Genomic DNA, 14421 nt, shown 5'->3' with positions numbered 1-14421 from the left:
GACCACAGACTGGGGCCACGGCTCGAACAGAAATACGTTGTCTCAACGTTCTGCAGGACCGGAGTCCAAATTCAAGGTGTGGGCGGTGTGGGTTCCTTCTGAGGCCGTGAGGGAGTCTGTTCCGTGCCTGTCTCCCCACTTGTGGGGGGTTGCCCCCCATCGTTGCTGCTCCACGGCTTGTGGAGGCATCACGCCTGTGTCAGCCTTCATCGTCACCCAGCTTTCTCCCCGTGTGCTGCTCCCTCTGTCCGAATTTGTCACGTTTCTCCTTCTTATAGATCCTTCTCTCCAGGATCCTTTCCTTTTGGAGACAGCCCTCCTGGATTAGGGCCTCACCAGACTGCAGTATAACCAAATCTTAACGCATTACATCTGCAGTGACCCCGTTTCCAAATGAAGCCACTCTCGGAGCTGAACCGGGGGCCTAGGACTTGAACCTAGGAATTTGGGGCAGGACACAGTGCAACCCATCATTCTCAGTCTTGTGCGTTATTTAAACTTTGTACACTTGGTATCCTATCATTATGTTCTGCAACTTGATTTTTCAAAAAGGAAACCCGTCCGTGGGCCTCCACCTTCCAGAGACACATGGACGAGTTTGAGGGAAAACCAGCTCGTGAGCCCCTGGGTCTGGGCTCTCCCAGAGTTAGCCTGGAAGGCTGAGCTGGGTGGGGGTTACGTCCAGACCACATGGCTCAGGCTCTGACCCCCGAACAAGTTATTTACCCCACTGGAGCCTCCCCTCCGCTGCAAAAAAAAAAAGTTATCGTGGGCAAAAGTAATGAAGAACAGTGGACACATAGTGTGTTACATACAAACACGTCTTCGCAGCCAGTCCTGGCTGTCCGTCCCTGGGGACCCAGCTAGCGTTTTCATGGAACGCGCACATTCTTTTTCCATATATATTACATCATTTGCATTGGCTGTTGCCCAACGTAGAATAAAAGAAATTGATAAAATGTGTATGACCTCAGCCCTGTGGGCCTGGGGAGTCAGTAGTACGGCTCTCATACCTTACTCCCCTGGGAAGTCGGGGGACCCGCTCACCTGGAGTGCAGGTGCTCCCCCGTGGTGCAGCTAGGTGCTCCCCCGTGACGCAGCTGCGTGCTCCCCCGTGGACTTTCAGCAGGGAGTTCGAGATTCCTTTCTGTGTGCACCCTTGTGCACAAAGATAGGAGGCACAAGTACGGTCAGAATGTGTGAAGAAATCACAAGCCGAACCTCAGGATAAGTAAATGATGTGAAAACCTTATGCAGAGCCTGGGTCGCCTGGAGTGAGGGTTTTCTCGGTTGGCTGGTCCCTGGGGCCCGAGGCCCGGTGGGGGCAGGAGCACCACTGGCCTCTTGGAATAAACACAGAAACCATCCCTCCCCCAGAAAGGCCATACTTTGTTTTCTCATGTTTGCTTGCATTGGGCCCCTGTTTGTTGATAAAGCTCTGTCACCAGGCAACTGAGGAGGGGAGTCGGGGGACAGGAGGATAGGCTTTCACCCCTGTGGATTTTGTGTCTGCGAGCCCCTGTCCTGCTTGTCCGAGTCCTTCCATACACGTGTTGCGTACGTCTTCCAGAAAGCCATGCCTGCGCCTTCTTCTAAGGACCGCGTGAGTCCTGGAGTGGCCTGGAGTCCCCCACGAGGACTTGTTCAAAAGCAGGAGGAGAGGAAATACCAAGAGGTCCTTTTGGGGTCGTTTTCTGTGTTTTTCTCAAATCCTCGAGTTTCGGTTCAGCACATATTTCTTGAGCGCCCACCCAGTGCAGAGAGCATCTTCTCAGCCTGTCGGTGTCTCCTTTCTAGCGGTGGGGGGGCGGGGGCTCACAAATGAGCCCTGTGTTCCCACAGGTGACTCCTTCCTCCACTTCTCCCAGTCCGGCTTTCTCTGCCAGAGGTACCAGGAGTTCTGTGTTGCCAAGGCTTGGGCAGCAGGTCCCATCCTTATGCCTTGTGTGGAGGAAGGTGGGTGCGCAGGAGGGAGGGGCCGGGGATGGCCTCGCGGGAGGCAGACAGCTGGTTCTCTGGTCCCTGCGCGCTTCGCCTCGCCGGTCGGGGGATAGCCCCGGAAGGTTCCAGCCCCGCTGCATGCGCGCAGCGAGGAGCTAGTTCCCTAGAACCCCAGGCGTTCCTGGTCCTGGTCACCCGAACTCAAGGGGAGAGCCGGCCTTCTGTACACCGAGCCACGGACGCCGTCCCTGGCCGTCCGTCCCCAGCACCGTCCGTCTGCATCCCACCGCCGCGTCCTCTGTATCGGTGTGGGTGCCGTGAATCCCCCAAGGAACCTGTCTCTCCCCAAGAGCGGGAAGGCGGCGTGTTGAAGGTGACAGCTTCCTGGCTGGGAGAATCCAGGTCACACGTCTTCAAACTTGGGCAGAACCTCAAGGATGGGCTTGCTCATGACTCTGCCTGCAAACGGCACGATCGAGGTCATTTTGGGTTGTGCTCTGGCCTTCCCCGGAGGGAGGAGGTAGATTCCACTGCAGAGGCGCGTCCCTCAACCTGCCAGGACGCGGCGATGTCGCCGTGACCGTCATTCGCTGTGTGGAGCCGCGGGCTTGCCCGTAAAAGCGCCTGGTGCATACCGTAGACTTGCGAGCTCTCTCTGTAACGGCCTCACGGCATTCTGAAGAAGAAAGTGCTGGTCGGCGAGCAAGGCTTGTGGACGAAGCAGGAGGCAGCTGGGACTGCCCGCTCCGGCACCACAGTGGCCGCGTCGGCTTGCGCCGGAGCTGGGGCAGCCCGGCTTTGCGGCTCAGACCTTGCTCTGCCGTATGGGGATTCACCGCGTGGTCTCTATTGCCGGGTGTGCCACTCGTAGAGCAGGGCATTGCAGCGGGGTGCCCCCCCAGCCCCCGGCTCGCCTCACCCCCCCAACAGTGAGGGAACGAGGCAGCAGGGCGTAGGAATGGGGTTCAGCCTGCATAGGCTGGTGTGAGCGGCTCCTGCAAATACCGCATGAATCGCGGTTGTTTGCCGCTGCTGTTTTCTCCGTGTAGCGTGGGAGGCGGATGCCTGTTGCAAGTGCGTACGGAGAGTGGGAAATATCAGTGAGTCCCTGAAAGCCTGAGTGTTTCCTCTAGGGCTCCACCCCCAAATCCAAGTTACAAAGGAGATAATTCCTCCCAGACCCAATTGGGGAGGGATGCAGTGGACACGAAGTGTTGCTGGAGGCTGTCCCTTCGCACAAGCAGGAGGGTGGCCACCTGGCGTTGCCCAGGTCCTGGTGAAAGACCCGAAATGCACGGTATTGGCGGATTTGTCAGCAAAGTGTGTGTGTTACGTTGCGTCCGCAAGGCCAGCTACATGCCTTCTGGACGGAAAGATGGTCCGCAGACTTGGGTCCGTGTCACCATTGAGTCTTGAGAGGAGAGCCGAGCTGGGGGTTTAGAGCCAGATTTTCCCCAACAGTTAAATGGTGGCCACACTCTGTTTCCATGGTCTCATTCGGCAATCTCCGAGAAGGCCGATCTCACCCGTCCTGTGTTGCATCTGTGTTTTTAAATGAAGGTATAATTTTCACGCAGTAAAATTCAGCCTCTGTAGAATACGGGGTTAGAGTTTTTGCAAAACGTGTCTAGTCCACTAAAGCACCAGTCCCATCGAGATGGGAGAGAAGTCCATCACCCCTAAAACTCCGCCGGGCCCCTTTGTCATCAGAGCGTCTGCCCAGCGCAGCCCCTGGCCGCGACACTGTGAGGCCCATCCGTGGCGTTACGCCTGTGTGAGGCGTTGTCTCCATGGACTCAGGCCGCGTGCAGCCCTCGGAGTCTGGCTGCTGTGGCTCAGTGTTGTGCGCCTGGGATGCAGCCACGCCGTCGGACGCGTCACTGGTCGGTTCTTCGGTGCTAAGTCCTATTCCGTTGTAAGAATGCGCCGCAGTTGGCTTGTCCATTCTCCTGTGGAAGAACACTTGAGTTGTTTCCGGGTTTTGACCATCACGACTAAAGCTGCTAGAAACCTCTGTGTACAGTGTTCTTGTGAGAACATCGGTGTTCGTTGCTTTTGGGTGAGCAGCTAGGCGTGGGATTGCTGGCTCGTGTGCTGAGTGTGGGTTGAAGGTTATCAGAAGCCACTGCATCCTTCTCGGGGTCGCTGGGCAGCGAGGCACTCGAGAAGCATCAGTGGTTTTGTAGATGCGATCGGACGAGCGGTGCTGATTTGTGCTTAGTTGGGAGGTAGGTAAGAGGACGTCAGCCCCGGCAGACAGATCTGCAGGATACCGAGGACGCCTCATGCTTCCTCTTTGGGGTTAAAATTAGCCTTCTGGAACCTGTACGGAGTCATGGTTTCCGCCAGTGACTTTCACCGCGACCTGCTGAGTGAGAGAGCGTCCACAAATGGACCCTGTCTCCTGCTTCGGCAGTACAGCTCTGGACGTAAAAACAGACCGCTCCACCGCCTGGCCAGCCCTCCAGGGGAGGCGACTGGGCGTCGGGACTGGACGTGCGTCCCTCTGTGCGGGCTTCGGGGCAGAAAGCACGAGTCCTCCAGATCGGGCCCCACGTAGGGCAGCTGCTGAAATTCTTCACACTGCCTCGCTCACACCCCCACCTCGAGTTTGGGGACTGACCTCGGCAGCCCACGTAGAAGTGGAGTCTTCGTAAAACGGCTCGACGATCACTGCTGGTTCCGCTGGTGAAGAAGGAAGCGCAAGTGAGAAATTGTTTTGTCAGGTGGCGGGTATGTCACCCGGCTGTGTGGTCCCGAGGGCTGTCGTTTGACACATTTCAGGTAATAAAAGGAGCCTGTTGTTACGGGAGATGGTAAAAATTGATTTATCCTGTCTTACAAATCACCGGGATGATGAGCTTCTTTCTTCATGGGGAAGGGTTTCAGGTATGATTGCAAACTCCTTCTACACAGAACTTCTTTTCTGATTTGTCATGATTTGTCGTCGAGAGGCCGATTTATTATACATGTTTATTGCTTCCATTAACGTCACAATGCATGCATTATTCACAGAGGGGCATTGGCAGTTCCCTAAAACGAAAATCTGCGTCTTCGCCGGGTTCTGTTTTCCTCGAGAGCTGTGTCTGCACACGTGTTGACCGGCTACGCAGGAGTAGGCATGTTTCCTTGGATTTACATAATGTACACATAGTTCTGTATTATGTATCATCCTTGGATAGTTCTAGATTATGTATCATCCAAAGACGGTAGTGAAATACTGTGTGTTCACACTTTGGGGGTTCACAGCAGAACCGGGGTGCCATGTCTCATTCATTACATGGAGCTTCTAGGCCGAGACAAATGGTAAAGCTTTGCTTGCCAGGTGCCAAGCAGCCTTCCATGCCCTGTGATGCCCCGTATAAGGTCAGCGTGGCTAGGATCTAAGGGGAGAGCAAGGGAGGCTTAGGGTGGCATTTTGTCTCCACAGCAAGCCCCAGCACAAAGCTAAAGGTCGTTCTGTTCTAAACACAGAGAGAACTCTTACTTTCTGGAAAGATTACGGAGTGGTTTCAGAACCATGCGTGTGCACACAGCCGCTTCGTGGGGCCAGGCGGGGAAAGAATGTTTGGAGAAGAGCGAGCCACGCTGTGCTGCGTGAAGTAGCCGAGGTCCCTGTAGGGCTGAGGACAGGGCTGGGGGGGTGGGTCTCCTTCTGGGGGGGAGGGGCGCGGGGGGGAGCAAAGCAGCCCAGCTGTGTGCTCAGAAACAGTACGAGGGTACAGAGGTCCCTTCAGAAACAACACCAGGAGGTGACCTGGGGCCTTTAAAATGGTACTTTTTAAAGCCAGCCTGCCTGGGTTCAAGAAGGGTTTTCTGGGAATTGTAGTTCATCGGTGGAAGAAAACCTTTCTCTGAGGCCCTGTCTGCTGAGCTCGGGGCCATCAATTATGTCAGAACTGACTGTGCCCCTTCTCCTGGCCTCTTGCTGCATTTTCTTGGAATCTCTGCTTGGTTAGAGAGAGCGCGCGTGTCGTAAGGAGTGCCCTTTCCGGCTCCGCTCAGCGTCGCGGGTTCGTGAGCTGCCGTGGCAGCAGGGCTGTTGGCGGACGTCGTGGACAGAGGTGCTCCTTCCTGCAGAGGTGAGCTGCTGCCTTAGGGGTGCATAGAATGTTCCGTCCGAAAATCGCAGTGGAGACAACCCCAGTGTCCCCGGGTGGACGAATGGATAAACGAAGTGTGTCGCGTCCCCACGATGAAACGCCATTCAGCCTTACAAGAGGAGGGACGTTACCCCAAAGAGACAGACGTGGTGAAGAGAAGGGCCATATGCACCCCAATGTTCATAGCAGCAGTGTCCACAATAGCTAAATCGTGGAAGGAGCCGAGATGCCCTTCAACAGATGACTGGATTAAGAAGTTGTGGTCCATATATACAATGGAATATTACTCAGCTATCAGAAAGAACGATTTCTCAGCATTTGCTGCAACATGGACGGCACTGGAGGAGATAATGCTAAGTGAAATAAGTCAAGCAGAGAAAGACAATTATATGATTTCTCTCATCTATGGAACATAAAAACTAGGAAGATCGGTAGGGGAAGAAAGGGATAAAGAAAGGGGGGGTAATCAGAAGGGGGAATGAAGCATGAGAGACTATGGACTATGAGAAACAAACTGAGGGCTTCAGAGGGGAGGGGGTGGGGGAAATGGGATAGACCGGTGATGGGTAGTAAGGAGGGCACGTATTGCATGGTGCACTGGGTGTTATACGCAACTAATGAATCATCGAACCTTACATCGGAAACCGGGGATGTACTAAAAAGAGGGACGTTCTGACGCAGGCTGCGGCACAGATGCACTTGGAGGGCCTGATGCTGAGAGTCAGAAGCCAGATGCCAGGACGGACGCCGGACAAGTCGGCTGACACGAGGCACCCGGAGTCGTCAGAATGCACAGAGACAGGAAGCAGAACACAGGTTACTGGGGGCTCAGAGGGCGCGATGGGGACTTAGTGTTGAGTGGGGACACAGTTTCTGTTTGGGAAGCTGACAGAGTTCTGGATATGCGCGGCGGTGGTGTTTGCCCAGCAGTGTGAACGTACTTAACGTCAGTGACCCGTGCACTCAGAAATGGCTAGAACGGTCCACTCTGTTACGTGTGTTTTACCACCATAAGTCACAGTGTTACAGGGAGGAGGTTTCGTGTAGAGATGACTCCAGAGTTTGGGGTCTCCAAAGGAAGGGAAGAAAGCACCTGAATTCCACATCGACATTATTACATTCAAGGGCTTTTTAATAGAACTGTACAGTCTTCCAGACAAGCCCTTGGCACACATGGTGTCATCTGTAAGCTGAATTGTTATCTGATAAAATCCAGTTATTAAAAAAAAAAAAAACAACTGGAAACAGCAGCTTCATTTGTAATGGCAGGATATTGGAAACTCCCCAAATGAGCCTCCGTGGGCGATCGGCTCCACGCACTGTGGTTGCAGACGCTGGGGTTCCTCTCAGCACTAAAAAGGAATGATCCCCAGCAGCTCCCTGACCGCCATCCATTAAATGCCAATAACACGCCCCCTCCCCTGTGTTGTCATGGCCAAGGATGTCTGTGGACTTTGCCAGAGGTCCCCTTGAGGGTGAACTCGCCCCCGGTTGACAACCACTGATGCATAGCCTTTAGCTCCGGGATGTTTTCCTTCCGGCGGGTTTTTATTGGTCAGTGGGGTTTTAATGGGATTCGGTTTCTTCACACTTTATCTTCTTGGGCTATATTTTGATTCCTTTTGCTGCAGATCTCAAATAGCTTTAACAGTGAGCAAAATGCAGTCCCCGTTTTTATTACATTTTTCCAGGGCACTTTTTCCCCTCGAGGAAGGCGGAAGTCTGCCAAAGCATCTCCAGCAGATAATTAAATAATTGGGAGTAGCAGACTTTCCATCTGATTTAAAAATAATAATAATAATTTTGGGGGGGCTCCCGGTGAGGAGGTTAGATAACCAGGAAAAGGGCGCTACTCTTAATATTTTGAATAATTTCTGTCTGCAAAAATGATGAAGCAGCTTTGCCCGCTCTAATCCCAGCATCTGACAAATCACGCGGTAGGCTCCGCTATGTTTCCTAGGACCGTGGAATGCCTTCTTATGCAAGACACATTTCCACAGATTCGGGAAATCATTTAAAAATGGTTCAGCTATCTTAATTTAAACAAAAGTTCAGGGCTTATTGTTCATCCGAGTCTCTAAAAATATATTTTGACTACAGAGGCACTTTTACATTGCTAATGTGTGTCCCTGTTTAAAGAGAGGATCTTTATGGAACAGTAAAGCCAAGCATTTCTTGGAGATCGTGGTCACCTTTGCTTTAGAAATAATAAAGGAAAGTATTTGTTCCATCACATCATAGATAAGGAAGCCCCGAATGACATCTCCGCGTTGCTGCTGAGTGAAAGGACCTTTGAAGTCCTGTGGGACAGTAACAAGACCCACCTTCCTGTTTCCCACAGATGTGAGCAGCACGTGTGTGATGAGGCGTCAGGGCTCCCCAACACCACACTCAGACCCTACGATTCGCTCAAGGGAGTCACAGGATCAGAAACAGTTATATTCACGGTTAATTACCGCAGAAAGATCTAGATTATAATGGACAGCACATTGACTTTAATTTTTTTTAAAGAATTTATTGATTTATTTGAAAGAGAGCAGAACACGAGAGAGAGAACACAAGTAGGGGTGAGGAGCAGAGGGAGAGGGAGAAGTAGACTCCCTGCTAAGTAGGGAGCCCGATGTGGGGCTTGATCCCAGGACCCTGAGATCATGACCTGAGCCAAAAGGAGATGCTTCACTGACAGAGGCACCCATGCGCGTCCACGTTGACTTTATAGTTCATAGTCGTGTATTGTATGTTTGGATGTTGCTGAGAGAGAAAATCGTCAGTGTTCTCGCCACATCAGATAAATGTAACTGGGAGGCGATGGAGGTCTTCACTAACGTGGTCGTGGTAATCCTTTCACGATGTATGCGGCTATCAGACCATCACGTACCCCTGGAACGGACGTGATGTCGTAGGTCAGTCCTATCTGCGTGAAGGTGAGGGGAGAAACAGGTGAGCATCGGCACAGGGAAGTTGCGTGAGGCTCGGTCTGGGAGAAGCTAAGCGCTCACGTACGGGTGTGCTGTCCCCGTGGACTCACACGATGGCACCTGATTCCCCCAGCAGCAAGTACAGGGGCGCATGGGAGGTGTTCTAACCACCCCAGCTTTGTCGGGCATCGTCCTGTAGACATGCAGCATCCGCTGAGTGGGGACAGAAGGAGAACTTGGGGAGCTCTGGGGCTGCCCCCACCACAGTCCCAAAGTTTGAGTCTGGGTTGTGGTTGGTATCTGTCATCTGTGCATGTGTGTGCATGTTGTACTTTTTTTTTTTTTTTTTAAGATTTTATTTATTTGACAGAGATAGAGACAGCCAGCGAGAGAGGGAACACAAGCAGGGGGAGTGGGAGAGGAAGAAGCAGGCTCATAGCGGAGGAGCCTGATGTGGGGCTCGATCCTGTAACGCCGGGATCACGCCCTGAGCCGAAGGCAGACGCTTAACCGCTGTGCCACCCAGGCGCCCCTGCATGTTGTACTTTCAACTGAAAAACGTAGGGGCAGTTAAGGAGCTGGAGAAGGTGATACCCATGCCTTCCATCTGGAAGAGAATAAACCGTTTCCCTGGCTGGCTTTGTGGCATCCATAATCCACGCTCCTCCACCAGAGAAGTGTACCCTCGTTCCCTTTGCACAGTCTGTAGGGGTGCAGTCCTCCACTGACACTCCTGTGCATGTGAATTGTTTCGTTACAAACCCTCTGGCTCCAGAATCTTCCTCTTTTAAACGGTTTTTCTTGATCCTGTTAATGTGAAATCATTGATTCCCTTTCTGACGTTAAGCCCTGCATTCCTCGAATGGACCCCACCTGGCCCAGACGGTTTGTCCTTTTTTTACGCATTGCTGAATTTGGTCTGTTAATACCGTGTCTTGTGTATTTGTGTTTATCTTACTGGGAGAAACTGGGTGTCCTGTTCCTTTTCAAATGTCCTTGTCAGGTGTGGGTATTGGGCTCTGCTGGCCTCATAAAACAAGTTGAGGGATCCAGAAGTGCTTTCCTCGGGACCTATTGGCCCCATCCCCTAGTCCGGTTCTCTCCCCTAGCGCAGGGCGGAGAGCTTTCTGTCAAGGTTAGATACTTGAGTGTGTGTTGAAGCACAGAAGCAGCCATGACACAGAACTTAGTTTGCAGGACTCCGTGCAAGACTCTTGACAGAATGCGGGCGTTCTGCCCTTCCCTGCCGTCCACTGTGTGTGCTTAGTGAGTGTTATTTCCTTCTCCCTTTGCAAACTTCTGTGGCCCTCCTGTGTCACAACAGCCCCAGCTCTTTGTGTTCCATCTGCAACATGTGTGCCCCATTTTATTAATATTTATTAATAGTTTCCTTGAGTTGAAACCGTTCCTGAGATACACCAGTCTTTCAAATGCACTTGCATCATGCACGTTAAAATAAGTAACTCAGATTGTAAGGTGTTTGCCCCTGTGCTACCTAAACTTACTTGGGGTACCGTCAGAGGTTTGGGCACCATCAGGGAGGCCTCGATGTCCCGGAATAGAGCAGCCATCATGACCTTGACCTCCACGGGAGTCTCTCGAGGGCGTGTCCTTCGTGTGGTGGCACTGCCCTGGGTGCTAGGGTGCGAAGGAACAGAGGAGAAGAGGGAGTCTTGCATCTTCTCCTCGCCTAGGGAGGAGCACAGATATTGAGGGTGGCCTCTTAGGCTGCTGAACGTAACGTTGGAAGCAAACGTTGGAACGTTTGCAAAGGAAGCCCGGCATCCCTGGACAGGGCTCAGAGAGCAGGAGGCATGTGAGCTGGATCGTGAGCTAGAATTTTGCACGCGAGGCAAGGGAAAGACCATTTCAAGCAAAGTCACGAAGCCGGGTTGAGGAAGGCCCTGAGGCTTGGCAAACGGTTCAGGGAGAAAGGAGCCAGCTTGCTGAGAGGGACGAAGGACACGGGATGGGAGGAATGACAAGAAAATACCGGGACACTGGAATGACCACAGGTTAATGGTGGGCGGGAACGCTTGAGCCCTGTGCCTTTGGAAGCCGTTGATCCCTTTGGAAAGTAAATCTGGAGGTAGCATGAGTAAAGGATGAGGGAACACGGGCAGACTGCCGATATGGTGGCTATCGAGAGCAACTAACAACGAGTGGGCATGCCGATATTGTGTTAGGGAAAGAGGCACAGATACAGAATTGTAGGATCGTAAGAACTCACGTACTGACTAATTTGCGGGGCGCCCGGGTGGCTCAGTCGGTGAAGCCTCTGCCTTCGGCTCAGGTCATGATACCGGGGTCCTGGGATCGAGCCCGGTGTCGTCCGGCTCCCTGCTCAGCAGGAAATCTGCTGCTCCCTCTGCTTGCCTTTGTCTCTCTCCCCCTCTGACAAATAAATACATAGAAATATTTTAAAAATTAAAAAACTCATTTGCACAGAAAGAGGGGCAAGAAGACACTCTCCCGCGTGCAAACACAGATGTGTCAAGTGTAGAATCACGTGAGTTATTTCCTCTCTCTTTCAAATTGCTTTCTCTGTTTTTCCTAAACTCGTAAGTTAATTTTTAAATTTTTAAAAAATTGTTAAGAATGCTCTCAATGATGAGCCCCTGGCTTGGCCTCCACGTTCCGAGTGGCTGATTTCTGAGCGGTGAATCCGCCAGGGTTCCCGCCGAGGGGGGGCTGTGGTGCCAGCAGGTGGCGTATGTGTGCCCCGAGTGGCTCCTGGCTTCGCACCGCGGGCTCCATGAACCCGGCAGGGACAGCGGCCTCCCTCGCCAGGCCGCCTCTCCCCAGCCAGTTGTTGGCCCGGGAGGAAGTCGCAGGCTTCGTTTATAACCTGATGAATGCTTTCCCCTCCTGGATGTTTCTTCCCATGGCGAGAGGATATTATGAACTTGGCAGGGCGCGCGGTCTGCCACAGTCAGAGGCCCGCGCTGCGCTCAGCCGCCACCCTTGGGGTCCAGGCCAGATGTTATAAGTGAAACCCTGTTTTAACGAGGTCCTTCTGGTATTTCTTTTGGGCGCCATCCAAGACCGCTGCATTTCACGCCAAATTCCGTGTGATGGCGAGCCCTCTACAACAGGTCTGCAGCCCATAAAAACGTTCTCACTGCTGGGCGCCTGGGTGGCTCAGTCGGTGAAGCATCTGCCTTGGGCTCAGGTCATGATCCCAGGGTCCTGGGATCGAGCCCCGAGTCAGGCTCCCTGCTGAGTGGCGCTTCTCCCTCTGCCTGGTGTTCCCTGTGCTTGTGCTCGCTCTCTCTCTGACAAATAAATAAAATCTTAAAACAATACACAACACTCTCGCTGCACTCAGCCTTCTGTGGCCACGTGTCAGAGAATTAGGACAAAAAGTGACGGCTGGGTCTTGAGAACCTTTTTTTTTTTTTTTTAAGAATTGTAAAGCGAATACAGATGTGAGGTGACTGAGACTGCAGAATCAGAAAGAATTCTCAACATAGTTTTATGCTTTTTACCGTGGGTAGAAGTTGAGTCTCCATATGGTAAGAACGGCTTCTTGGGCAGAAAATGTGATCCTCTGGTGACACGAATCCGTCACTTCCAAAGAGGAGACGTGAACCCAGAGCAGAGTAGGTTCCGGAGATGAGGGTATGCGATCTCTTGCTCTCTCACTTTTCGTGTGGACAGCTTCTAGCTCGGGCTCTGTGTGCGTGTGTGTGTTTCTCTGATTGATCTGACCCAGCTCCCGCGCCGTGGCCTTGGCCTCCCTCCCATCTTCACTTGGATCAGCACCCGCCCCGCCCTCCTCGGTCTCCCCTGCCCCCCGCGGAGAGACGGCTGCCGCTCTGGTGCAGGGACCCCGATGAGCCAGGGAACGCGGGGTGTTAACGGCGGTGTCGATACCGGAGAAAGGACAGGAAGTGCTGCATAATGAATGAGCGCTCCGTGGAGCGTGGGGGAGCGGAGCTGGGTGTCCGCCAGCACCCTTGGGCGTCCGGGAACCACAGGGCGCTGCCAGCGGCTCGGGCTCCGCACCTGAGTCCTCGACGAGGCTTGCTGCCGCCCGCGCGCAAGTCGTCTCACAAACTTCCCAGCCACAGACTGAAGTGTGTGTTTCCACTTCCTGTCCAATAAGGGACATCCCCACCCAGCTGCTGCCCCTCCGTCGTACTCATAAAGCCAGTCCCGGTTCCGCCCTCCGTCTCCCCGGCTTCCTGCTCCCTGCGTGTGCCCGGCGTGGCGTGGCCCGGTCTCTCGGGAATTGTAAGTGATCCGTTCTTCTTTCGGTGGCACGAACGCCTCCCTCTGTGTGGCCACGGAGTCACCTCTGTAAATGAAAATCCTCTGGGTTTGATGGCGCACTGAGCTCATTTTTAACCTCTTCGTAGGGTTTTAGAATTAAAAGGGGCCTTGGACGTTGTTTAATGTCACCTGTTTGTTGGTCAGAAAAGGAAGCCAGGGAAGCAAGTGAGGACAGACCGCGAGGCCTTGGAGCGCTCGGCGAAGGGTGCTGTCTCGGTCAGCGAAGAGACGCCGTGCCTCGTTCCTCCATCGCCACATCTGATGTTGTTTGTTCGCGGTCTTACTCCTGACGCCGCTCTCTTTAGGGGAGGTGTCGAAAGATACAGTTCATCGGAGCTTGCTTTGTGTAGTACGGAAGCATTCCGCCTCGTTTGTGCAATGCAGAGCTTGTTTGCAGCTTACTGGGCTGAAATGTGTAATATAAATGGTGTTGCTGATAAGGTGATCTTCTTCCTCTTTATTAAAGGGGCGCCATCTTGAAGCATTTAGAAGTTTCTAAACAAATGTCAGGAGTGTCCTGTGTGTGGGTTAAGAGCATGGACTCCAGGGTCAGGTGGCCACTTCCAAGCTGTGTGCCCTTGGGGGAATCACTTAACTGTTCTGTGCCTCAGTGTCCCCATCAGTAACATGGAGTCCGTAAGAGTAACTCAGGGTTGTTGCCAGCCCCTAGGTGGCCGCGAGGGCCAATTACATAATAAGCCCTGAATACCATTACTTGATTCTTCTCACATATCGTAATCGTTTTGGAGTTCACGTGTCCTTCTGGCCAAGAGTTCTCTTTGGTGCTTTTGTCAGCTGTTACTTGTATGGTAGTCAGATTTGTTTAGAAACTGCTTTCCTTCTCTTATACTGTCGGAACTAAATCCTTCATTCTTGTCCATCTCCTTCAAGTCTCTTATTGTGAAGAGAGCAAGGACTCCGTTTTGTTCCGTTGCTTACCGCCCCTCCGCTCCCATCAGCCTGAGCAGTTTCTCCTAGCCTTCCTTGAGTTTCCTTCAGTACACCCACCTGCAGCCACAGCGGCTGCCCCGAGCTGGGCGCTCTGTGCCTCAGGAAGAGAATCCAGATGGGCTTCCTCCCTTCAAGAAGCTTCTGTCTTCTTGGAAGCTGGGAGGTTCAGAAGAACGGAGAGTGCTGGGTGCTGTGGGAGCTCAGGAGGGACGGCAGTCATTCCGCCCTGGGAG

At 52.9% G+C, this 14421-nt stretch overlaps 1 protein-coding gene across 3 annotated transcripts in view; it reads left to right on the top strand.

Moving 5' to 3' along the window:
• The window catches only part of TBL1X (transducin beta like 1 X-linked), a 216284-nt gene that overhangs the window by 169109 nt on the left and 32754 nt on the right, over positions 1-14421 (top strand). The window contains exon 1 of one of the 3 annotated variants that reach the window (XM_040634612.1): positions 13178-13198. The exons of the other annotated variants lie outside the window; for them this stretch is intronic. The gene's annotated coding sequence lies outside the window, so the exon portion shown is untranslated. Of the gene's footprint in view, positions 1-13177; positions 13199-14421 lie in introns of those variants that run through there. 3 annotated transcript variants of the gene reach the window in all.

The sequence above is a fragment of the Ursus maritimus genome (assembly GCF_017311325.1).
Source record: "Ursus maritimus isolate PB19 chromosome X unlocalized genomic scaffold, ASM1731132v1 scaffold_X1, whole genome shotgun sequence".
NCBI classification, from domain to species: domain Eukaryota; kingdom Metazoa; phylum Chordata; class Mammalia; order Carnivora; family Ursidae; genus Ursus; species Ursus maritimus.
Note: the sequence above shows the minus strand (reverse complement) of the source record. Positions and strands in the feature narration are given on the sequence as shown.